Raw genomic sequence first — 24,787 nt, forward strand, 5'->3', positions numbered from 1 at the left:
TCAGTGGGAGGGGCAATCTGAACCTTAAACACTCTGCATCTATAAAACAAGTACAGAGTAGGCAGTGAAAGCTTTGCCACACTGCCTTGCCAATATGCCTGTCCAAGCCAGATCACCACTAGGCTGGCAGTTCCATCCCCATGGCCCATTCAATCTCTGGCATATGCTGAGGCTGCAAACCAGCCATAATGCAAATATATTTGTCCACAGGGAACCAAACTGAATTAATCTCATTATGTGCACTGTGAAAGGCTGAGGAAGGTCACAAATCTGAGAATTAGGCAGCCTGACCTTCAGCACAGATGCCATCATTACCAACAGAGGGATGAGGAAGAGAGGAGGAAAATGAAAAGACAGTTACAAGAGAAAAATACATTTTTTTAAATAAGAAGAAGAGCGACAACTAGGACATCGCCCCCAATCTCCCAATCATTTTATGCCTTAGCATTAACTGCTGCCAAATAAAAGACATCAGGTCCATCTGGCACATGTATACTTCCTGGGCTGCCAAATGCTCCTTAAGATTCAGTGGATTTACCACTGGGTGTATTTGCAAATTCCAGTCTCCTAGCTGAGCTGTGTTCCTGAACAGAATCCTCTTGAGAGCCCTAGAAGGTGAGCAGAGGTACACTGTGATTATTCAGTGTTTGTTATACCTGGACTATGTATAGTCCAATTTTCTTGATTACTAACAGGGTTTTTTAAACCAGCTGCAAGACACTTGTAAAAAAAAAAAATTCTTCTATCTCTAGATGAGTTCTAGGTAAGATGTGAAATCAATCAGGCAATGAACAGGGGGAGAAAACAGATTATGTGGACATATCTGGCCAGCAACATACCAAATTCCTCCAGAAAATAAACATTTATACACATCAACTGCAAGGAGCTATCAGTGCATAATTTAGGATAATAATTTTTTCCTTCCACATTTTATTAATATTATATCTTCCCTTTAAAAACATTTTATTTTCCCCAGTAATTGATGATAAAATGCCCTCTTGTGGACTTCAGTGTGGACCATCTCAGTAGCACCAAGAGTCCCTGAAGCCACAGAGACGTCACATATTTCTGAGAATTTCTGTTTAATGTAACGAGGGAAAGCACAGCCTTGCTTTCCAGCAGAAACGGATACCCACAGACCCTAGTAAGACTATATTTGATTACTAAGTATCTCATCCATATACAGTACATGTTTTAGGGTTCTAAACCGTGTAAATATGAAAGCACTGCTATCCTCAATGTAGCCACACTTTACTATAATAACTACATGGTTTTGTTGTGGATTTGGGGGTTTTTTGGACAAACTAATGCTCCCTTTCTTGTGTCTAAGGAATAAAAATCTAAACAAAATAAACTCAGAAATCTGAACGGCAAGGATATGCACTATAATGCTAATAAGCACCAGGATTTCACAGAATTCAAGATGTCTTTTAGATCTGTATCAGAACTAAACCATACCCAGTATAGCTCACTGTACACTTAAGAGTTTTGCAGTACAGCCAAAGTCAAACTGCAGAGCTACTGCTATGAAAGTCTAAATAGTAAAAAACACTTACACCACAGGAAAGAAGTGTGGATGTGTGGTGTAAGATTAATGGAAGTATTCTTTCCCTCCTTGCAGCACTGATTTGCAGAGAGGTTCCTCAAAAAGGTATTTATGCTTCCATTTACCTTCCCTACACCCCTCCCTCTTTGCAGCTTTATACAGAATTTTAATTTTAAAACGAAGTTTATTTGCTAATTTAGGGTAGTAAAATTTGTTAGTTTTATTTCCATGGTGTTTGTGGAACATTTCTCAGTATCCCTTTTTAGGCCCTCATCCTACAAAACAGTTCCGCATATGCTTAACTTGAAGTCAATGGGACTATTCACTTGTGTAAAGTTAATCATAGATTTAAGCTGACAGGATCAGGGTTTCAGTTTATCCTTTTTGACACTGAACAAAAAAGAAACCCCACACCTGTTTGGGTGTGGGATACACAAATGAAGGACAGTTTCACTCAGAGCGGTGCTCTGTCCCTCTCTAGTGGTGGCTAGGTCACATATTGACCCTGCTACAGCCTTGGCTAACAGGCAATTTAAAATAACAGAGTTCAGGAAGTAGAAGCTCATGCTATAAGATCCAGAGATCCCACGTTTGTGTCCCTGCAACTAACTGTCCATCTAGGGATGTGGTGTTACATTTGTAATATCCTCTTAAAGCTTGAATATAAGATTTCATACCCCAGCAACTCAGTATAATTTGTCACTATTGTGCAACAGTTGCTATTATACACAACTAATTCTAGGTATTCAGTTTTGATACAAACTGCAATGAATCTTTTCCTGCTTATTAGAGATGACAAGCCAAAATTAAATGTCCCTCCTGTTTTTATACCAGTATGCATGGCAAGAACAAGGGATCCACAAAAATTGTCTTTGAGCTTCATAGCAATTTAGTAGTGAAAAACAAAAAACAAACAGGGCCAAACACCTGCCCAAGGATACACATATGATTCTCATTAACTTCAATGGGAATCCTTATTATCATGTCCACAAGTGCAGATTTTGGCTAGTAAAAGTAAGAACTATCATACCCTAAAGCAAATTTTGGAAAGGGCTATAGTCAATTCCAAATGGTTACAACTCCGTTCCAAATCCAAAACCAAACTCAGGTTTAGTATATTACCCTTATTCTATGAAGAACTGGAGTTTAGATAGTTGTAAGACTTTCAGCGTGCCATCCTTTACAAATAACCCTTTTTTAGAAATACTTGGAGGAAATATGATCCATCAAACATTCATGTTTGACAAGGCCGAGTGATTGGGAGAGAACCATGGTGCCTGAAAGCAACGGGAAGGAAGTGGTTAAGCAGAATCTTATTTAGATCCAATTGATTTTTCTATACTACTAGCTTCTTTAGATTGCAAAGGTGCCTGATTAAACCATCACCTCAATGCCTGACTGTCACAATAATAGCAGATTATATATATATGAACATCTGGCAAGTCAATTGACCAATCTGCCATCCGTTCCTGCATGAAGATTTACAAGAATCCTGCTCTTACCTTGGCAACTTCTCTTTACAGCAGGTCAAACTGTGGATCAAGATATGTAAGAATACAGCGTTATGGAGAGGCAGCAGCTGCTTCATAGTTAAAGGCGCAACTGAGTTTCCATAATAAGCCCAGGTTTGTCATACCCTTCAGTCCACCCGAACCACAGAATATTGGCCTCAAACTTGAAAGTTTAGGTTGCGGTATAATTTTTCTGCCTAAATTAAGGTCAGGTGGACAAAGGGTTCATGAATTACAACATGCAAAGAGCAGTTTTCAGAATTAAAGCTTTTTTTCTCCTCCTTACAAAAGAGGAAAAAACCAAAAACTTTTACACATAATGAGAGAAATTATGGGTCACTGGACTCATGTAGTTGATATCTAGTGCAGAGATCCAAGCATTAGAAGCTTAGATTTACATTAAAATTTGAGATTTTTTAGATATTAAATGTCAGCACGACACATCAGGTGCTGGTAAGCTAATTCTGGCTCATCTGTAATGCTAGAAACACCACTGGGGCCCATGATTTCCTGCACAGAGCCTCAGGAACAGGGGAAAAGATATGGGTGTTCTACATCTTTCAAGGGTCCCTGTCTTCTTATTACTTCCCTCCACTTGCATAAACACACCCTAAACTTTGCAAGAGCTCCACTCTTCTGGCCCATAGATGGCCTATGGGGGAGGAACAAGGGTGACAACTGAAGAGCGGAGGTTAGTGGGGCATTTCTCCTATTTCAGGTGAGACACCTCCCCCCCAGTGAGACTCTTGTGAAATTCTTTGGTCACTCCACAACTCCCTACAGGCCTTACTAGGATCCAGACAAGCCAAAATTGGCTCACAGGCAAAGGAGCCTGTTAGTGCATTTGGAGTGGAGAAGCCCACTGAGACTAAAGCAGCATGGTCACCAACAAGCCTGCTAAGGGGTCAGCTACTATAGCGTGTGGGGGCTGGGGTTCTAAAGGAAGTCAAATTGCCTCCTAGAGATTGATGGGGGGATTCCTCCCCCTCACCACCATGACCTCCATAGGAGGCCCCAGCAACTCCCCTCAGAAATGAACCTCTTAGCAAGCCTAAAGAGTTGATAAGCTTACCTTGTCAGAATTCTATACTGTGCTGATCCCCTCCTATGGGCCTTATGGTGTATGCATTAGTGTGGCTCCTCTGTCACAAATCTCAGGAAGTCAACAAAAAGGGGAGGAGGGGAAAAAATGTAAGAACACCCCTATCCATTCCCGAGCTCCAGGTAAAAAGGACTAAACGAACTAAACTAACTAAGTAAATAAAAATCCTTAATGGGAAACTGAGATTCCATGTACATGACCCTCAAGTATATATTACCTTTTGAGAAGGTATCTAAGACAAAAAGCAAGCAAGCATTAAACACTGAGGAAGCTAAGAACTAAAGCTGTACTTCTCAGAGAAGGCACTGTTTTGCACTCTAGCCAACACAACTTTAACTCTGGCCCAATAAAGTTGCAGCCATATAATATTCTTAGAATGAAAAAGGAAGTGTTGCACACTTTGAGTTTATCTGTTTTTAAATTTCAATCCTAATGTTCTTTAAAGATAATATACACTCCAGTAACTTAGTTATTGCAACTTTAGTGGTTTTCTGGGGGGGGAAGGGAGTTTTTGTTATCTAAAAATCCCTTTTCAAAGTCTTGATGGATGCTGCTGTGAACCATTCAAGTGTGATATTGAAACCAAGTGAATTTTACCTAAACTTGATGCAATTTCTTTTTGTGAAGATCACAAATTTTAACACAGGCTGCAAAGCACTTCTGTCTAAGAAAGATGAAAAAAAAATCTAATAAGGGACATCATGACCTACAGTTCTCTTTAGCTTAGAGATTCAGCTATGTAGTGACCCTACCTCTTTGAAAGGCAGGCTTTTTTTTTTTTTTTAAAATACACATTTCAGGAAAGCCTTTTTGTTTTCTTCTAAGGTGGACAGAAAGCTGGCTAGATCGTCAGGCTCAATGGGTAATGATCAATGGCTCCACGTCTAGTTGGCAGCCGGCACCAAGCGGAGTGCCCCAAGGGTCAGTCCTGGGGCCGGTTTTGTTCAATATCTTCAGAAATGATCTGGAGGATGGCGTGGATTGCACCCTCCGCAAGTTTGCAGATGACACTAAACTGGGAGGCGAGGTAGATACGCTGGAGGGTACGGATAGGATACAGAGGGACCTCGACAAATTGGAGGATTGGGCCAAAAGAAATCGGATGAGGTTCAACAAGGACAAGAGCAGGGTCCTGCACTTAGGATGGAAGAATCCCATGCACTGCTACAGACTAGGGACCGAATGGCTCGGCAGCAGTTCTGCGGAAAAGGACCTAGGGGTTACAGTGGACGAGAAGTTGGATATGAGTCAACAGTGTGCCCTTGTTGCCAAGAAGGCCAATGGCATTTTGGGATGTATACGTAGGGGCACTGCCAGCAGATCGAGGGACGTGATTGTTCCCCTCTATTAGACACTGGTGAGGCCTCATCTGGAGTACTGTGTCCAGTTTTGGGCCCCACACTACAAGAAGGAGGTGGAAAAATTGGAAAGAGTCCAGCGGAGGGCAACAAAAATGATTAGGGGACTGGAACACATGACTTATGAGGAGAGGCTGAGGGAACTGGGATGTTTAGTCTGCAGAAGAGAAGAATGAGGGGGGGATTTGATAGCTGCTTTCAACTACCTGAAAGGGGGTTCCAAAGAGGATGGCTCTAGACTGTTCTCAGTGGTGGCAGATGACAGAACAAGGAGTAATGGTCTCAAGTTGCAGTGGGGGAGATTTAGGTTGGATATTAGGAAAATCTTTTTCACTAGGAGGGTGGTGAAACACTGGAATGCGTTACCTAGGGAGGTGGTGGAATCTCCTTCCTTTGAAGTTTTTAAGGTCAGGCTTGACAAAGCCCTGGCTGAGATGATTTAATTGGGGATCGGTCCTGCTTTGAGCAGGGGGTTGGACTAGATGACCTCCTGAGGTCCCTTCCAACCCTGATATTCTATGATTCTATGCCAGCATTTTTCCTCCTCCAAACAATGATTCAGTTTCATTCATGGAGAGATAAGACTGATGTTGCAAAGCTAAAGCTGCCAACCCCCAAGAAGTTTAGTTATAAAATTATATTTTTAAACGGAGGAAGGTGTACTAGAAAATAGGCTTTTATTTACTTTGGTGATTTGATAATCTTGAAGAAAAGGCCCAATGTTTACCCAGGATTTTACAGCCCCAAATGTAACTTCATTTATTTCAACAGATTTGAGACAAGGATGTATTTGGCCCAGTGACAGGATCGGGCCAGATGGCTATAGGAGAGTTATAGAAGGATGATGCAGAGGCATACCTCCTGGCCTTTGAGAGGACAGCCCTGCGGGAGGCTTGGCTCCAAGAACAGCGGTCTGGCATCCTCGCTCCATTCCTGCGTGGGGAGGCCCAGAAGGCCTACTATTATTTGCCTGAAGAGGCTGCGGCAGACTCCGCCCAGCTGAAAGCAGAGATCCTGGCCAGATCTGCGGGAACGACCACAGTGCGGGCCCAGTGATATCATGAGTGGAGGTACCAGGAAAACAAAACCCTGTGGTCCCAATTATATGACCTCATCCGTCTCGCACAAAAGTGGTTACGAACTGAGTCCTGGAGTCCGGAGGAAATACTAGAGGTTCTGGTCATCGACTGGTACATGAGAGGACTACCGCCAGACCTTCGCGCCTGGGGAGGTAAGCCAGAACGAACCCTCCACCTACGACGAGGTTGTCGTGCTGGTAGAAAGGCGAAGGACGGCGAGGGAGCTGACCTGACCAGTTAAGGAAGAAGCACCCCGGATTAAACTAGCAGCACCAAGCCCTAGAGCTCAGGTGACTGGGCCACCAGGAGAACCCAGGTGGAAAAAGAGAGGGGCTGAAGGCCCACCAGAAACCACAAAGAGTCGGAGCACTGAGGGGGAAGAGGACCATGATGTTAGGCTGCCCAAACCAAGAGACCGGGGAACGCCTAGGGCTCCATACAGATGTTACGCCTGCGGGGAGTGGGGACACATAGCTGCACAGTGTCCCAATGCCGAGGAGCCTGTGCAGTGTAAGCTGGGGAACTGGGCAGACCCATGCTCCCTAACCCACCTTGTGGGGGTCTCACTAACCCACATACGTACACTAGACCAGTGAAGCTAAATGGGGTAGAGACCACAGCACTGGTTGATTCGGGGAGTGCTATCACACTTGTCTCGGGGAAGCTCGTAAAGCGTAGTCAGCTGCTGTGGGCTAAGCGTACGGGGATAACACGCGTCCATGGGACAGTTGGTTATTACCCCACCATTCCAGTAAAAAAAAAAAAAAAAAAAAAATCGAGATTCAGGGGAACACTACTGAGGTAGCAGCAGGTGTAGTCCCTAAACTCCCATACCCAGTGCTCATAGGGAGGGACTTCCCAGGGTTTGGAGACTTACTCCCAGTAGGGGAATTGGAGAAAGGGGGAAGCCCTGAAAGTAGTGAGGCATCCACAGTAGATTGTCAACCCCCAACCTTCTCTGAAATATCCCCAGATTTGTTCTCCACTACCAGACAGCGTAGAAAGACAAAAAGGGAAAGAAGGGCAGCTAAGACCTTGGGAACCTGAATACTGGCCCAAAGCCAGAGGGTCGCTCTTGTAGGTAGGCGGACCCGAGCAGCTGAAAAGGAGGCCACCCAGGAGGGAGAAGCATCCGAGTCTGACGCCTCTGAACCAGTAAAGGCAACAGAGACTGGCCCCCTAGATCTCGGGCAGATTAGCCCCGGGAGAGGAAATTTTGGATGGGACCAGGCTGAAGACCCAAGGTATGACAACATTAGGAAGGAGGTGACCAAAATAGATGGGGTCCCCGTGGAAGGGAAAACCCAGGGACCAGGACCCTACTTCAAAATGAAGAAGAATCTCTTATACCGGGTTGCACCAGTACAGGGGCAGAAGGTACAGCAGATCTTAGTACCACAAAAACACCAGAATGCTGTATTAAGTCTGGCCCATAGTCATCTTTTTGGGGGACATTTCGGGGTAGAGAAGACCTTGGTATGGGTCCTGCGACGATTCTTCTGGCCTGGAGTACATGAAGAAGTGCGGAGGTACTGTGCGTCCTGCCAGGAGTGTCAGCTGCACAGTCCCCGTCCCCACTTGAGGGCACCTTTAGTACCCCTTCCCATCATAGAGGTCCCCTTCGAGCGAATAGCCATGGATCTAGTGGGACCCCTGGAGAAGACAGCCCGGGGCCACCAATATATACTTGTCATTCTGGATTATGCTACTCGCTACCCAGAAGCCGTCCCCCTGCGGAACACGGCCTCTAAAATGATAGCTAAAGAGTTGGTGGGGATCTTTGCCCGAGTGGGGCTACCAAAGGAGATATTAACAGACCAAGGTACCCCATTTATGTCGAAGCTAATGAAGGACCTCTGTAAGCTGCTCCATATACATACCCTGAGAACTTCAGTCTATCATCCACAGACTGGTGGGCTGTAGAAAGGTTTAACTGAACCCTCAAGGCGATGATAAGGAAAGTGATAAGTCAAGACAGGAAGGATTGGGACACCCTACTACCCTACCTTATGTCTGCAATTCAGGAGGTACCTCAGGCCTCAACTGGGTTTTCCCCCTTTGAATTATTATACGGATGCCACCCCCGTGGCATACTAGATATTGCAAAAGAAACCTGGGAAGAGGAACCCAATGAGGGGAGAAATATAATTGACCATGTGTTGCAAATGTGAGAACAGATAGCCCGAGTCACCCCTATTGTACGGGAACATTTGGAAAAGGCGCAGGAGGCCCAGCGAACCCATTATAATCGCCAGGCAAAAGTCCGACAGTTCCAACCAGGAGATCGGGTGATGGTGTTGGTACCCACAGCAGAAAGCAAGCTTTTGGCCCATGGCAGGAGCCCTATGAGGTGGTTGAACCCGTGGGGGAAGTAACCTACAAGATGCGGCAGCCAGGAAGCCGGAAACAAGAACCAATTTATCACATTAACCTCTTAAAGCCTTGGCACCAACAACAGGTGTGTGTAGTGGCCCAAGAGACCCCAATCCAGGGAAATAACATGCAGGAGCAGATCAGGATATCCACTGATCTGATACCAAACCAGAAGAAGGAGGTAACTGAGATGATCAACTGATACCAGGACGTGTTTTCAACCAAACCAGGCCGGACCACCGAAGCATATCACCACATTATCACAGACCCTGGGGCAAAGGTAACTTTAAGGCCCTATCAGCAGCAAAAAGGGAGGAGATCGAGGCAGAGGTAAAAAAGGATGTTGGAGCTGGGAGTCATCGAAGAGTCCCACAGTCAGTGGTCAAGCCCGATTGTTTTGGTGCCCAAACACGATGGCACCACTAGGTTTTGTGATGACTTTCGCTGGCTGATTGAGATATCCAAATTCAATGCATACCCCATATTGATGAGTTAGTTGACCGCCTGGGCATTGCCCAATTTTTGACCACCCCTGATTTAACAAAGGGATACTGGCAGATTCCCCTTGCCAAAGATGCGAGAGAAAAGACGGCATTCTCGACACCAGAGGGTCTGTTTCAATATACTGTTCTTCCTTTTGGATTGCATGGGGCACCTGCCACCTTCCAGCATCTTATGGACAAGTTCCTATGGCCCCATACCAGTTATGCAGTGGCATACCTGGATGATGTGATTATTCACACCCCCGACTGGGAAACCCACTTAGGAAATGTGGAAGCGGTTCTGGACACGCTAAGACAGGTGGCCTCACAGCCAACCCAGCCAAGTGTGCTGTAGGGCTAGCCGAGGCTAAATACCTTGGCTACATTGTAGGAAGGGGCATGGTCAAGCCCCAGCTAAACAAACTAGAGGCTATCCAAAATTGGCCCCAGGCAAATCGGAAAAAGCAAGTCCGGGCATTCCTGGGTGTGGTGGGGTACTAACGACGATTTATTCCCCATTTTGCTACAGGAGCGAGTCGCCTGACAGACTTGATAAAAGCCCGGGGTCCAGACATGGTGAAGTGGACAGATGCCGCAGAGAAAGCCTTCACGGATCTACAGACAGCCCTCTGCAGTAACCCCGTGCTTATAGCCCCACACTTCAACAAAGAATTCATTTTACAAACAGATGCATCTGAAGTAGGATTAGGAGCTTTTCTATCGCAGATGGTCGGAGATGAAGAACACCCAATCCTCTACCTCAGCAGGAAACTCCTCCCGAGAGAGCAGAAGTATGCAGTGGTTGAAAGAGAGTGCCTAGCTGTGAAATGGGCCATGGAAACACTACGTTATTACCTTCTGAGACGACAGTTTACCCTTGTGACCGACCATGCACCCCTCCAGTGGATGCAGCGAAATAAAGAGAAGAACGCAAGGGTGACCAGATGGTTCCTGTCCCTACAACCTTTCCAATTCACCATACAACACCGGGCTGGAAGCCACCATGGCAATGCAGATGTCTTGTCACAAGTACACTGCCTGACGTCCCAAGTTGCCCAACCCCGTAGTGTTGAGCAGAGGGTGGGGGGGGATATGTGAAAGGGTCGGGCCAGATGGCTACAGGAGAGTAATAGAAGGCAGATATATTAGCCCCACGCTAAGTAGGTCCCTTTTCCCTGGGTAAGGTAACAGGGAAGGTTCCAGAACAATCAGGAACCTTCTGGAGACAATTAAGACAGGCTGATTAGAACACCTGCAGCCAATCAAGAAGCTGCTAGAAGCAATTAAGCCAGGCTAATCAGGGCACCTGGGTTTTAAAAAGGAGCTCACTTCAGTCTGTGGTGTGCGTGTGAGGAGCTGGGAGCAAGAGGCACTAGGAGCTGAGAGTGAGAACGTGGACTGTTGGAGGACTGAGGTGTATAAACGTTATCAGACACCAGGAGGAAGGTCCTATGGTGAGGATAAAGAAGGTGTTGAGAGGAGGCCATGGGGAAGTAGCCCAGGGAGTTGTAGCTGTCGCACAGCTGTTCCAGGAGGCACTCTAGACAGCTGCATTCCACATGGCCCTGGGCTGGAACCCGGAGTAGAGGGCAGGCCTGGGTTCCCCCCAAATCCTCCCAACTCCTGGTCAGACACAGGAGAAGTCGACCTGGACTGTGAATTCAGAAAAACGACCAAGCTGAGGGCTGCCGTGAAGCTCCAAGGCGAGCAAATCCGCCAATAAGCGCAAGACCCACCAAGGTAGAGCAGGAACTTTGTCACACCCATTATATAAGATTGATCTGGACAAAAACATTTTTAAAAAGCCCCAAACCAATGCTTTAAGTGACTTGCTTTATCCCATCTATCAGATGATCAGCAAATATAGCCAGTCTTTAACAAATCTCTCTCGCTATCTCTTGCCTCCAGCAAAGAGGATGGAATTTAGTTAAATAGTTGTACAAGCTTCAGGAGGATTCACTTTTGTGCCTGATGAATCACAAAGAGCAAACCTCCTTGTATCAAGTGTATCATGCGATACCAAACATGCATTAAAGCATGTTAACTCCATGGTCATCAGGCTTGCCCAGGTGCAAGTTAGCTCAGAATTTGGCCCTCCATACAGTTGCATGTCTATAAATTCACAAAACGAAATAAACCGAGGAGCGTCCAAAAGCTTCAGCTAGAGTCAAATTCTACTCGGTATACAGTTTTTCCAGCTCTCTGAATATTTGATGTTTTCCCTTGAAGCCAGAGCTCTCAGAAATATGAGATTACAAGAGACACATCTTACTTTTAAGAAGTGAGTTTGTAGCCCTCATGGCTGTAGAAAATACAGCTGGAAAAAACTGAATCTAAAGACTCAAAAAAATAAAACTAAAAATAATCCCAAAATGTATTATATTGAAGAATCTCATGATTTTTTTTAAACACTTGGGGTCAACAATTCTGGGTATTTATATAGAGAGAAAAATCTAGATTGACATTAGTGTCCATGAAACCAGAATTTGATTACAAGGGACAAATTCTACTCTTTTACATCCTTACACCCATTCATTGATTTGTGAGGAATTGCATGAATAACTAAGAGCAGCATTTGACCCCTAATCTAATTCTATAATGCCTAAATATTAAAAACAGAAACAAAGTACATATTAATATTACTGACCTACCATCCCTACCTACAAGCAGGCTACTGCAAAATATTGTACAAGCAACATATATTGATAGAAAGAATTAAGATAGACAGTGGCCGCTAATAGAAGATCAATTGGCATGCCTGGCTAAATTGTTTTTAAAACAGAGGATACAGAAAAAAGAAGCAATACCACATGTGAATACATGCAAGTTTCTGCCAAATTAATTCACTTCTAATGGAATTGATCAGCATGCCTGATGTTTGAAAATCTGAAATAATCTTTAAAGACAAAAACAATTTTAAAAAGAAGGAGAGCAAGAGAGAGACTAACTTAGCAGTGGATTTTCCATACACTTTTCTTCTATTAATAGCTAAAAATAGGGTCTGAAAAAAAGAATGAGGGCAGTGCAGTATGGTTAACACTGTGCCTTTCATTGTGTTAGCAAGTCTGTCAGAGTGCACTGGAAACACTAACCACACACTCTCTACTCCCGTCTCCTCAAGAGGCAAGTACAGTGTTTCTCATAATCCCTCAACACACAATATGCTGACTATGTCTGGTACTCCTCTGCTCCCAGGAGGACAGAGTACAGAATGCCTGTGTTAGTATTTGAGCTTTTCAGATGCAAGAGGTCAAGTTGTGTGTGAAACGGGGTGCGCGGGCAGGGGGGTGAGGGAACAGACGGGGAAGGTTCTTTAAATGTCAAAATAACCACAGTTAGAGAGAGTTAAAAGGGGAAAATATGCTAAACCTAGTCTAGTAGGGTACTTGGTGAGTAAGACATCACTCAGCAAGAGCCTTGGAGGGGTTTGTGCCTGCCTACTCCAATGAGAGTCTCTAAGACTAAAAGCAACACACCACCTTTGTCGAAGCCTACCTGCAATAGGCAGAGTTCAATAGGCCTCAAACTCCTTTCCTGGGATGGGAGTCAACCTCATGAGCACTTGCACAATGCTCCCTGCTAGCAGGGGTCAGCATGGGGGAAAATGAGGGGAGGAATGAATCAGCAATGGACACAGGGCACTACACAGGCATCATTATGGCTGCCACCTTCCTTCTCTCTTTATCTGTCCCCATCAGCAGCTTTGATGGCAAAGAGAGGAGAGAAATGGCTTACTACAGATGTGACTCTCATTTATAGGACCCTCAGGTCCCGCTGAGATCACCTTTAAGCATTACAGATAGTATTATAGCATTAAAAAGGAAACTTTTACTCTAGAGTTTCACTTTCTTACACTAGTCACACCCACCTACCTTTACCTTTTGGCAACTCTCTGACATACCACAGGACTATCTAGTACCTTATTTTTAAAGGAAGTAAATTTGTTCGATCCCACCACTTCAACATTTACAACATCCCCCCACATGAGGCCCTTACTGCTTTCACTTTTATCTTCTTAAACAAAAACCGGACACACCCAGGAGAGATAATGGGGGGCAGGGCAAAACAAACAAAGTCACTACACACACAAAGCCACAAAAATAAATAAAAATCCCTCCTTTGTTGTCATTTTTCCCAGCCCCAGTACTTTAGCCACTGAGCAGGCACTACCCAGGATAGTCCTGTTTATCTATACTGAGTGTGGTAAAGGGGGTGCTTTCATTCTGGTTGCAGGGCCTCCTGAGTCTCCAGAGAGAGGAAAAGATAAAGTTACTTTTTTGAGGTGACATTTTCTGTACTGCTTTTCAACCCATAGAAGGGGAGCAAGAAGTTTGACAGAATCCTGTTTAGCTTGCAAGTTATTTTTGAAGCATTTTCTGAAGTGTCAAAAGTAGTTTTTTTGTACTAAACAAAACCAAAAAAACCCCAGCAAAACAAGAACTGTTTTAATTTGAAACCTTCCAACTTAGCATTTCTCATTACTTGACATGTGTAGGAATATACTAGCTGAGAAATACGGTTAAAAGATGTGTGTGGTACACATCATTTTCTTTAAAAAAAAAAAACAAAACTATTTCAATGAGTACAGTTGTGTTTGTTTCAACGTGTGAATATTTCATCGAGTCACCTGACCATTTTGTGGGTTCAATGAACCTTTCCCCATCATTCCCTTGTTCGTTTTTTATTTGTAGTTTATCCGACTGGTGTTCAAAATGGAAAACAAAGGTATTTGAGTTCTGTGTATTCTTCTTCATTACAGAAGCTAGTGTGTTTGAATATCATACTGAAAGGAAACTTTTCTTTGAGCAGTTCAGCACACTGTGATCTGCATATCCACTAGTAGTGTTCACAGACCAAAAACAAAATCAGAGTCTTATAACAAGGTCTGACAAAGCATCTCTCAGAACGGTATTATTTGATTTAAATATTAATTACTCATCAACACAGATCTTAAGAAGTGTCTGAAGCAAAAGCTTTTAAATTACACTTTAAGTCCTGGGTTTTTACTGTCTGCATTGTGATGCAAATCATGCTTTTTAGAGATGAACACAGATAATGAGTCTCTCTCAATGTTCAAAAATATCAATAGATGTATGATTAAAGTCCAGCTCGACATATTAGGCAGATATTGAATTTATAAGACCTACTGTATAAGAACAGTACAATCTGAATTATTTGTGTGTGAATTTGAGGGAATCTTTACAGAGTTTCCACACTATATATGCACTTTACAATGCAGATTCCTGCAACATGCACACATTTGACAGTTTTCAGTTGATTGATAAGATTCATTTGCTACAATACAGTGGAAGATTTCCTTGAATTTGACTACATTGTCTCAGTTTCGAAACAATACCCTTAGAGTAACATTCTTGGACCCAAAGGTGCACTTTTCACCCACATTTATGCAAACTCTTCTGGTCTAGTTTTTCAGGGAAAAGAATCATGATCTATACAAATAAACACAAAAATGAACACGAATATCCCTAATGAAAAGGCACTGGTAATAGCTCTTTCATTTTATAATCACCTGTTATAAAAATGTTTTACTGCAGACTGAGTCAGCATTCATTTTTAACATATGGCATTACTGCAAAAAGGAATGATGAATTTACCAGAGAGGACCCAAGCTTTAAGGGATTAGTCTTCTCTATAGCCCCTATAGATTACAGATGAAACTGTTGTGCAAGTCAGTCAGTGCACGTAAAGGTTGCAGGTTGCCTCAAATTTGTAATGGTGTCAGGAAGAGGTCTGACATTTCAAAGTTAAAGCCAGTTATGGTAACTAGCCAAATTTATCACTTTAAAATCTAGACCTAGTGTCCCAACAAAAAGAAAACAGAACATAGTGATTAGGAAAAATGTTCTAAGAAAGCTGTTATTCCAGCTATTCTAAATATCAAATTCCAAGCTAAAAAAGCTTCAAAAATATTTATGGAAAAGTGTGACTTGAAACTAAATTATGACCAAGACCACGCAAAAATGACAGTGCAAAGAGAACTTTCTTCATACGGATTAATATGAACAGTTTTCAAACTTCTGATGAAACTGTAGTTAAAAACAACAAACCATAACCTACAATTAAACAACAGCATGTACCCAAGATTTGTGAAGCATGCTGTTTTTTATGAATCCAATGACACAGTGCTCCCATATTAGATTTTTAATAGCTCAGAAAGAAGCCTTTGTACCACTGGAAACAGAAGAAATGTAAAGATGATAGAGGCATATCAAAGCCATTTACGTTTCATATATTCCTGCAGTTAAAGATGCTGTTGGTAAGATATTTCTAGGAGGATATTTGCAATACCATCCCTTACTTCAGTAATTAATGGCTCTAAATGCATGGTACTTCTAACACAGTTAGCTAACTGAGCTAGTGAAGCTGGTCCTTTGTCTTTTAAGAAGGTTTCATGAAAATAGCCAAGAGAATTGCACAAGGATAATATGACCATTTGAACTAGCCATATGTTTATTTAAAGCAGGGGTAGCCAATAGGCAGACAAAATCCAAACTGCCTGGCGCATTTGAATGGACCCCAAAATTTTGACTACCCTTTATTTAAAGAATAATGTGTAATATCAATCCACTCATTTGTTTATGGGGGTTTAGGATATATATGAATGTGGAATTCATTGCTGCAGGGTATTATCTGGGCAGAGAGTTTCACTCCACGCCTCTGAAGAAGTGTTTTTTTACCCACGAAAGCTTATGCTCAAATAAATCTGTTAGTCTTTAAGGTGCCACCAGACTCCTTGTTGTTTTTGTGGATACAGACTAACACGGCTACCCCCGATACATAAAAATATCAGACATATGAATAATCATAGAATCTATTGTTCTAGTACCACAGCTAATGGTTATCAAATTCTCATGCTTCTCGGCAAAAACTCATCATCAGCAAAAAGAATTTGCTCTTCTATATTGGAGAAATTATACTAAAATAGACAGATTATTAGTCTTTGCACTATGGGAAAGAGGTAATTTTGCGTGTAGCCCCACTGATATGATTGGACTACACACCAGAGTAACTGCAAGATTAGATCTTTACCAGGTGTACAGAGTTTATTGATGATAGGGTTCTGAAGACTCCAAAGGCATCATTTTGCAATAAATCCAAGTGGAACAGTGTGTTGTCACCAGACAAGTCATTCATAGAATTTTTAGAATAGCATGCTTATTTTCCTTAATCCATGACCTACATTACTCAGCTAGTCTGTATTACATTGTACATCCAACAACGTCTTTTTACTGGTCACACTGTTAACAATTCAGTTTCTTTAATAAAATTAGTAAAGGAAAAAGAAACGCTAATAGTACAATGCAGTCATACCTTGCCGGGGGAGAAGCAAGGAAGAAATGGGACTAATCTGTTTACACATCCAAGGATATGCTTTCCTAACATATAATGTGTAACTTCTATTAGAGTCAGATGGGAGGTAGAAAGGGAGCTCTTCATTTCTGGTATGCTTGATGAAACATCAGGTACACCAGTTTTAGGAACTAAATTAAAAGGTCAGGAAAAACAAGTAGTAATGGACAAAAATTTAATTTCAGATGAGCAAACAATAGATGAGAGAAGCAGCACTGGGACTGATGCCAACAGTTAGGTGCCAAAATATCAAGAGCCTGATTCTGTTCTCAAACAGTATACAGGTGGAATTACTCTAGCAAAGTCAATGGATTAATACCTGCATAAGAGAGGAGAATTGGGCCCAGTACAAGTGAGCAAAAAAAAAAAGGAATTGTCAGGATTAGCAAAGAAGTCATGGATGAATAAAAGACTGCAGCAGACAATGAGTTCCTCACTGTAAGTGGACATTAAAGTGCTGGTAGTGGTGATGCCAGATCATAAATACACAAATCTAAATTCTAGAACTGTGTATTACTGGAGCGTGTGCTGCATTCCTTTAATCATTAGAAGTTCCAGTCACTCTACATGCAATATACTTTTTAATGTTGTTTGGAAAGTAAGAGCAGCAATTTTACTGAATACTACTCTGCAGGTAGAAATAGGGATAGAATTGAGTCTAGTGATAGAAAAAGAAAAGGTTTTCTCCTACATTCTACCACTTTTTGGTCCAGCAAGTCTTTTACAAAAGCAGAACAGTGAATTAGGTTCTCTCACATATTGGGTACTTGAAATATGACCAACTCTCATGAGGAATGTAAATTTCTACCCCCACCCCACTGCATGCAGATGAAAACTAGTAACCCTTACTCTGTTTGTAACCACGACAACCATAGATTATTTTATTTAAGCAGTATAATTCATGCTGAACATTTGTTCATGGGTTTTGTTGTCAAGGGAAAGTACTCACATTTCATAAGCTACAAAGGATGGCAGATATGCACTGAAAACTTGGGAGTTTTTGAATTTTCAGATACACAGTAGTTCTTCCAAGCCCACTTGAATCCAATGCAACTTTTATATCATGAAATTTTTAACTATTTTATTTAGAGTTCTGTAGAGCACGAACTACAAAAGGTCAAAATGAAACTTTAATGACCATTACCTGTAAAATGACCACTGGACATAACTGGCTTTAAAATAAATGATAATAATATTTACTCATTCTCAAAATAGCAAATATCTTGAATAATACAGGCAACCTACAAATTTAGGGTATGAGTTCTTGTTAAAATGTCAGAACTGGTCTTATGAGACATAACTACATAGGAAGAAGTAATGAACATTGTAATTTACATATACTTGTTAAGTGTTGATCTAGGTAGGTCAGTATGCCAAATTACTTTCATGTCTGCCTTGTTTGATCATACATTGGAAAAGACTTCCATAAATAGCTACCGCGAGGACATGTTATAAGAACAGAAAACATACATTAGCTATTCAGGTAAGAATAAGACTTCTACTGAGCATAACTAAAGTTTGAAGGAGTTGAACGTCAGTATAAAATATGGCTGTAGTTTACTTTTCTAAAGAAAAGTGTCATAGTCAATTTAATCTAGAACACAATAAAGAGACACACTGTTGCTTTATTTAAGGGGGGGGAAGAAAACTGGCTGCAAAACTGCTGCTTCTCTCACACCGATCATAACATCTATCAAGGGGGATTTAAAGTTTCAGCAGATTGCTAATTATAAGAGACAGTAATACTGTTATCTGCAGTCACCTTAAAGCTACAGTAGCTGGGTTTTTAAGTAGCTGAAAACTGACCTCAAAAGATAGCCTGCTAAGCATGTTTAAACCATTTTTAAACACACACACACACACACACACACACTTTAAAAAGATATACCTAACAAAGAAAAACAGTTTCTCAGTTTAGCAGTTTCATATACATGAACCATAGAAACATAAATAAAATGCCTACAGCAAGCATTTACACATCTTAGTTTTCCTTCCCTGATGAAAAATTTGGATTGTTCCTCCCTTAATCTAGTTGCCAGAATACTATTTTTCTAAACAGTTTTCAGTTTCAAAAAAAAAAAAAAAAAAAAATCAAATTTTACATAAGCAAGGCTTCAGCATTTTTTGGTAAAAGAATGATCATACCATGTCTCAAAAAATCTAGGAACTCACTATTTAATAAACAAGATTACATGAAAAAAAAAAGACAGATCATAAGCATGCAGAATTTATGGAGAGTATTAATAACTCCTCTGCAAAGCCCCGGAGAAGGTTTTTTTCCCTCTTTATCTGGGGACCTGAACCAAAAATCATGATGTCCACAGACCTGCATTATAGATTGACAAAGACAGTCACATCCACTCAGTGTCAACAACAACAAAAAAAAGTAGTCCTACTCCATTCTCAACCTTAACAAGACCACAGATTAAAAAAAAAAGGTACCCAAGGGATGATGCATAGAACACCTACAAAAAACAGCACAAGGATAAATAAAAAACAAGTAATAAATTTCATCTGGGACTACACAATGAGTGGGAAACAGATTTAGAAGTGATTTATTGATTTCACTTTTTTTAAAAAAAAATCAATGTTTTGTCTCGAAGTTACTCAGATATCAAGATATTCATATCATGCTTTTAAAAAAATACCCTCAAGGCAACACACACAAATAGGGGCAAACAGACCTGGCGGCTCTCATTTGGGGCAGAAAGACTCCCCCGTTTTTTGTATTAATTCTCAGGCAGTTTTAAAGCTAGCCTCTGCCTCTGGGGTCGATGGTTTTGCTGTGGGTGTGCGTTTCAAGGAGGCAGTTACAACAGATGCCTCTTAAAAAATAACCACCACCCTCGTTCAAAATATTGTCAGCAGCAGCCCCTCGCCTGGATGTGTCAGGTGCCCACGGCCACACCAAGTGCGGGAAGTTGTGGGTTGGGCTGTGTGTGTGTGGGGAGGGGGGGCTCACTTTGTTGTGTGGCTATAGTGGAGTTGGTATAGGTATGGGGGGGGGAAGGGGAATACACACACCCCTCCCCAAACCTCGGCTACCCCATGGCACCCGCCTCTCTTCGCTGCCACACAAACACACAGGCAGGAAGTTTTTAATGCAGAGAGCAAGCGCAGGCGCAGGGGATTCATTAGCCAGGCGTTCAATACACGGGAGGCTGCTGCTGCGGGCAAACCCCAAGCTTTACAACAACAACAACAACAACACTATTAAGGGACACACAACACCGAGGCGCGCACACGCACATACACACAAGGACTGTCACCTGGGCGCCAAGCCCCTCCATCCTCCCGGGCAGGGCTGCACAGCCCCCTCTAGCCATCCCCGCTTTGCCCTGGCATCTGCCCGGCTCCTACCTCTCCCCGCTGGGCGGTGCGCACCGGGGGGGGCAAACGCGGGCTCGTGTCCTTGGCAGGCGAAGCGGCTGCACGGTGGCTTCTTCAGGCTGGGGGAGGATGCACACAGACAGCGGCGGCGGCAGAAGGAAGAGGAGGCGGCGGCTTATGCATTGCAGCCTCCCCCCCACTAATGCGAAGCCCCGCACCTCTGGGGCTGCCTCTCAGCTGCTGCCCAGCGGCTCAGATGGCTCCGGAGCCTGGGCGACGAGGAGGCGGCGGCGGCGGCGGCGCAGGCAGCAGGGGGCTCGGCGGGGCGGTGTGCGCAGAGCGGAGGAGGAGGCTGGTGCGGAGTCGGTACCATGCTCCCTTCTGGCTCCCTCCTGTTCACAGACTGTCCGCTTTAGATGGGGAGGGAGGCGGCCTCCGAGCCCAGGCAAGGGGCGGGCGAAACCAATCACAGCAGCAGGAGGGAGGGCCAAGGGGGGGAGGCGGGGACTCCTCGGAGCCGAGCTCCCCACCGGTGTGTCAGCCGCCCCCCGCAGGAGGGGTTTGCAGCGGGCACTCGGCACCGGAGAGCCGCCGGGCTGCGGCGCGCGCGGCTCTGCCTGGGGCCCCGGGTGCCGGCTGGGCTGCGGCCCCAGGGAACGCGGGGATGGGCCGGCGGCCGCGGAGCCGCGAGGCGGGGAGCCGCATTCACTCCCGGGGGTGCGAGGGAGAGCCCGAGCCGAGCGATCCGTGGCAGCACTCGCCGGGGAAGTTAGACACGCACATGTGGGACCACCGGGCGGCTGGTAAAGGAACAGCGAGATAGAGGAGGTCTGTCTGCCCGCGGCGCCGGGACTCCTGCATGTTTCCCACGGCCATCCATTGCGCCTGTGCCCATGCTCACACACAGCACATGGTTGTTGGCTGCCACTCTAAATCACCTGTCCATGAGTATCCCTGAGAATAAACCCAGACTCTCCCTCCTTAGACCGTACACAAATAACCACGTGCAGGCGTTTAGCGTTCCCTGTTATGTTACTTAGAAATCCACTTAAACAAAGCGTGTTTTTAAGGCCAGGTAAAAGCACGCAAAGTATAGCTGCATGTTTCCCATAATTTAAGAGTAGCAGGTTTATGCCACTTTAAGAAACATATATGTGATGGGTATGTGTATACACGTGTGTATGCATATATAGTGTATGCCTATGTGAGTGCACACATAGACACACACACACACACATATATATATATATAGCACACATAGACACATATATAATGTGAAATATATAATATTTCTGCAAATGTCATGAACCTCCCAGTCATCTTCAAAAGTAATATGTATACTATAGTTTATGAGAAATACATGGGCATTGGTCTATGGGCCTGATCCAAAGCCCAGTGAAGTCAGTTGCTGTTTTTGGATAAGTCCTTATGCACCTTTCATTCCAGATTTTTTTAAAAAATATGTACACTTGTACAGTATAACATATATGTACATATGGCAGATTATATATATTGTGAGATATGCTGTATCATTGTGATTTTCTGATCTGTGCATGTACTGTAAATGCAATAGTTTAAAAACATGCAGAACACTATCATAGTTCATACAGATGTAGAATAAGTGTAATCAAATCAGGTTTTAAAAATTATAGCATGCGTAGGAAGGACATATATATGCTCTAACACATGGACCATCAGAGAGACATGCCAAAAAACAGCTAAAGTATCATCCAGAACAATGAAGAGCAGGGAAGCAATCCAGTGTACACAAATGGGCAATGAAAAAATGTTTGAAGAAAGGGCATATCCTTTTTACTGCCTAGGAGGCAACAGGGAGGTAGGTTAAAAGAACTATTTAATTTTCCTCCCTCTTCCCATCCACACACACAAAAATGAAAATATCTTATTGCAATAGAGTAAGAGATTTCTAAAAATAACAATGATGATTATTACTATTAGAATGCTTTTAGCAGAACATGGCCTTACTCTGAAATAGGAAAGAACTATGTTAATACACCATAAATTCTTGCTGATGATATATGGTGTATGAACACTGAAATCTTCAGTCTTTTACACTGCTATGCAATGTGAGGGTCAGAAGTTCAGAACAGTTTAAATTATTTAGCAAACACAAGCGACACACTCTTTTGATTTTCATGCATTTTTTTTCCATTTTCTAAAATACAAGAGCCCCGTTTAATGTTATTTGCCCTGGTGCTGTGTTATTTGCCCAGAGTATGTAGTTGACCCAGAATCTGATGAGAAGAAATCTCTATGGGACTGTTGACCTAACAAGTAGCATGTCAGTCTCCCTGTGGCATTTGAATGTTCTCAGAGTGAATGTGTGAAGACAGAAGAGAGCATGATGCAGAGGTTCTTCAGAATCCTTAATTATACACAGTGATTTTGAAGTACTGGTTTGTCTTGCTCTCCCTTAATGCTTAGTACTTTGCTTCGTGACCTTGACCAATCACCTCTGTTTATTATTTACAAAATATTGCAGTTACGTGGAATTATGTGGAACGGTCCTCGGTTTTTTTGTTATTGTTGGTGTTTTTTTAGCATAAGTGCTTCCATTTCACTCCCTCACTGGTCTCTTGTGATAAGTAACTAGTTAACACTCGTACAACACTTTTCAAGTGTTCTTACCACTTTCCAATGCTTTTATCTTTCACCTCACAGTATTTTACAAGGCAGAGGAAGTTTAAATCTTGCTCTGGATTTTTTCCTCCTCAAAATATTAATATTACCAATTTGCTCTATTCGGGGGAAATGGGCCAGATTCTGATCTAATTCAAAGTAACTCCATTGACTTCAAGGGAGTTATTCTAGTTTTAAACCAGAGTAACTCAGAATATGGCCCATAGTTTTCCCCACTGATCAATCTAATAGTGAATATACCTTTCACAGTAAATACTGTATTGTCAGCTAATTTAAGCATTTGCATTTGCATTGTCATATTAACTGTGATCATTTCAGGAGAAGGGAGTTCATTTTAACTCTGGTCAGCTGCACTCATTTTCTTTCTTCCTGTTTTGTCCATTTCCAGAAGAAAAACCTGCTCTCCTAATTTCCCATTGAACCATTTGCATCCTGGATTTGTGAGGGGGCAGGTGGATAGAAAAATGATTCTGGGTATCTTGTTCATAGATCAGTGGTGTCAATGTGTGCACGGTGGCATATATTGCTTTAAAACCAAGATCAGTGCCTGATCTTTCAGGACATTTCTCTGAGCTTAGGACACTGTTCCTGATAGCGGGAATGACCCAGTGCTATCTACAACATGTGATTGCTAACTTGCAGTATGCAAAAAGGGTTGGCAGCTTGCCAAGCATTTCTTTTAGGGATTAATAATATGGGTTGTGTTGGTAATATTGATAAAACAAGATTCCCACATTTAATTTCCTAAAAAGTTTGGATGCTGATGAAATAGAGGGTCAGTCTACAGAGAACCAGAAGCTGTGTTTTGTTTTTGTTTTTGTTTTAAATGATTTGTGGAGCTGTGACTGGAAGAGCAGATAGAAGGTTGTTTATGAAAATCTGAGATACAAGGGCAGCACCTTGAGATGAGACAGTCAGCTGGTAGCATGCAAGTGGATCCTCTTACTCTCCAGAAAGGAGAGATTTTTGCCTGCTACTATACAGTACTATATTAAAACCCTATATTAGCATGGGAGTACTGCTATTTGCCCTTATCTGTACTGATTGTATTGAAACCAAGGGTGTCTTACATTATCACAGCATCAGGCCCATATTTTGGTGACAATGTCAGAGGACATACAGAACTACTTACTTTACTGTACATTTTGTTCCATTCTTCATAATAGCTGATGACACTGCAGTCAGATCAGCTGTTGGCAGCACCAGGCAGGTACCAGGATAGTGCCAGTATTTTATCAAGGGGCTTCCACAAACATTACCCAGTTATCCTGTGATAAACCCTAGGTCTCAGGACTGAGTGTGCTGCAGAAAGGAGAGAGGAGGGACATTTTTATTTATTTTAGGGGTATTGAGACGCTATTAAAAATTCTTGCTTTTTGCACAATCGAGTCCAATTCCAAGGCAAAAAGATTTAATTTCCAAAGAACATTTATTAGACACCAGAGATAGTTTAAGGATTAGCCGGAGAGATGTGTCTGCGACCAGAGGCAAGGAAACTTGGCTGTGCATCCCAACTTTGTGTCTTAAGTGCCAGTTCCATTTTGAACCGGTGGACATATTCTTTATCACGTACACGGGTATTTTACTACGCCGCAAGGGTGAGTGTCCATGACTTTGAGAAGAACTGCATTACACAGCTGGAAGTGCAGTTCCACGCATGGAATCAAGGCACAGCTCAATTAACAGAACCAAGCCAATGGCTCTGTGATCAGTAGGGTAAATGTTCTTTCCAAACTGATCTATGGAGCTATGTGAAGACCAGTTAGAACAAACTATGATTGTCAATGTCATCCTCAAAAATGGGGAGACTAGTATTACATATTTGAAACACTGTAATTTTTCTGCTGCTGGGAATTCTAGTAACAGAGTTTTGGAATGACCACAAGACTTTTTTTGGAAGTTCACATGTAGGATGTTGTCAGAACACACTTCTTCTAGTGAAGTATGCCAGAGCAGCGTAACGGAGTATTGAGA

General features: G+C 42.8%; 1 protein-coding gene across 4 annotated transcripts in view; it reads right to left on the reverse strand.

The window, feature by feature from the left end:
* Positions 1-20,567, reverse strand: part of KLHL29 (kelch like family member 29) — a 573,096-nt gene extending 552,529 nt beyond the window's left edge. For all 4 annotated transcript variants that reach the window (XM_043542199.1, XM_043542201.1, XM_037893987.2 and 1 more), the window contains exon 1: positions 20,183-20,567. The gene's annotated coding sequence lies outside the window, so the exon portion shown is untranslated. The remainder of the gene's footprint in view (positions 1-20,182) is intronic.
* Between the last annotated feature and the right edge of the window lie 4,220 nt (positions 20,568-24,787).

This window comes from Chelonia mydas, chromosome 3, assembly GCF_015237465.2.
Source record: "Chelonia mydas isolate rCheMyd1 chromosome 3, rCheMyd1.pri.v2, whole genome shotgun sequence".
Taxonomy (NCBI): domain Eukaryota; kingdom Metazoa; phylum Chordata; order Testudines; family Cheloniidae; genus Chelonia; species Chelonia mydas.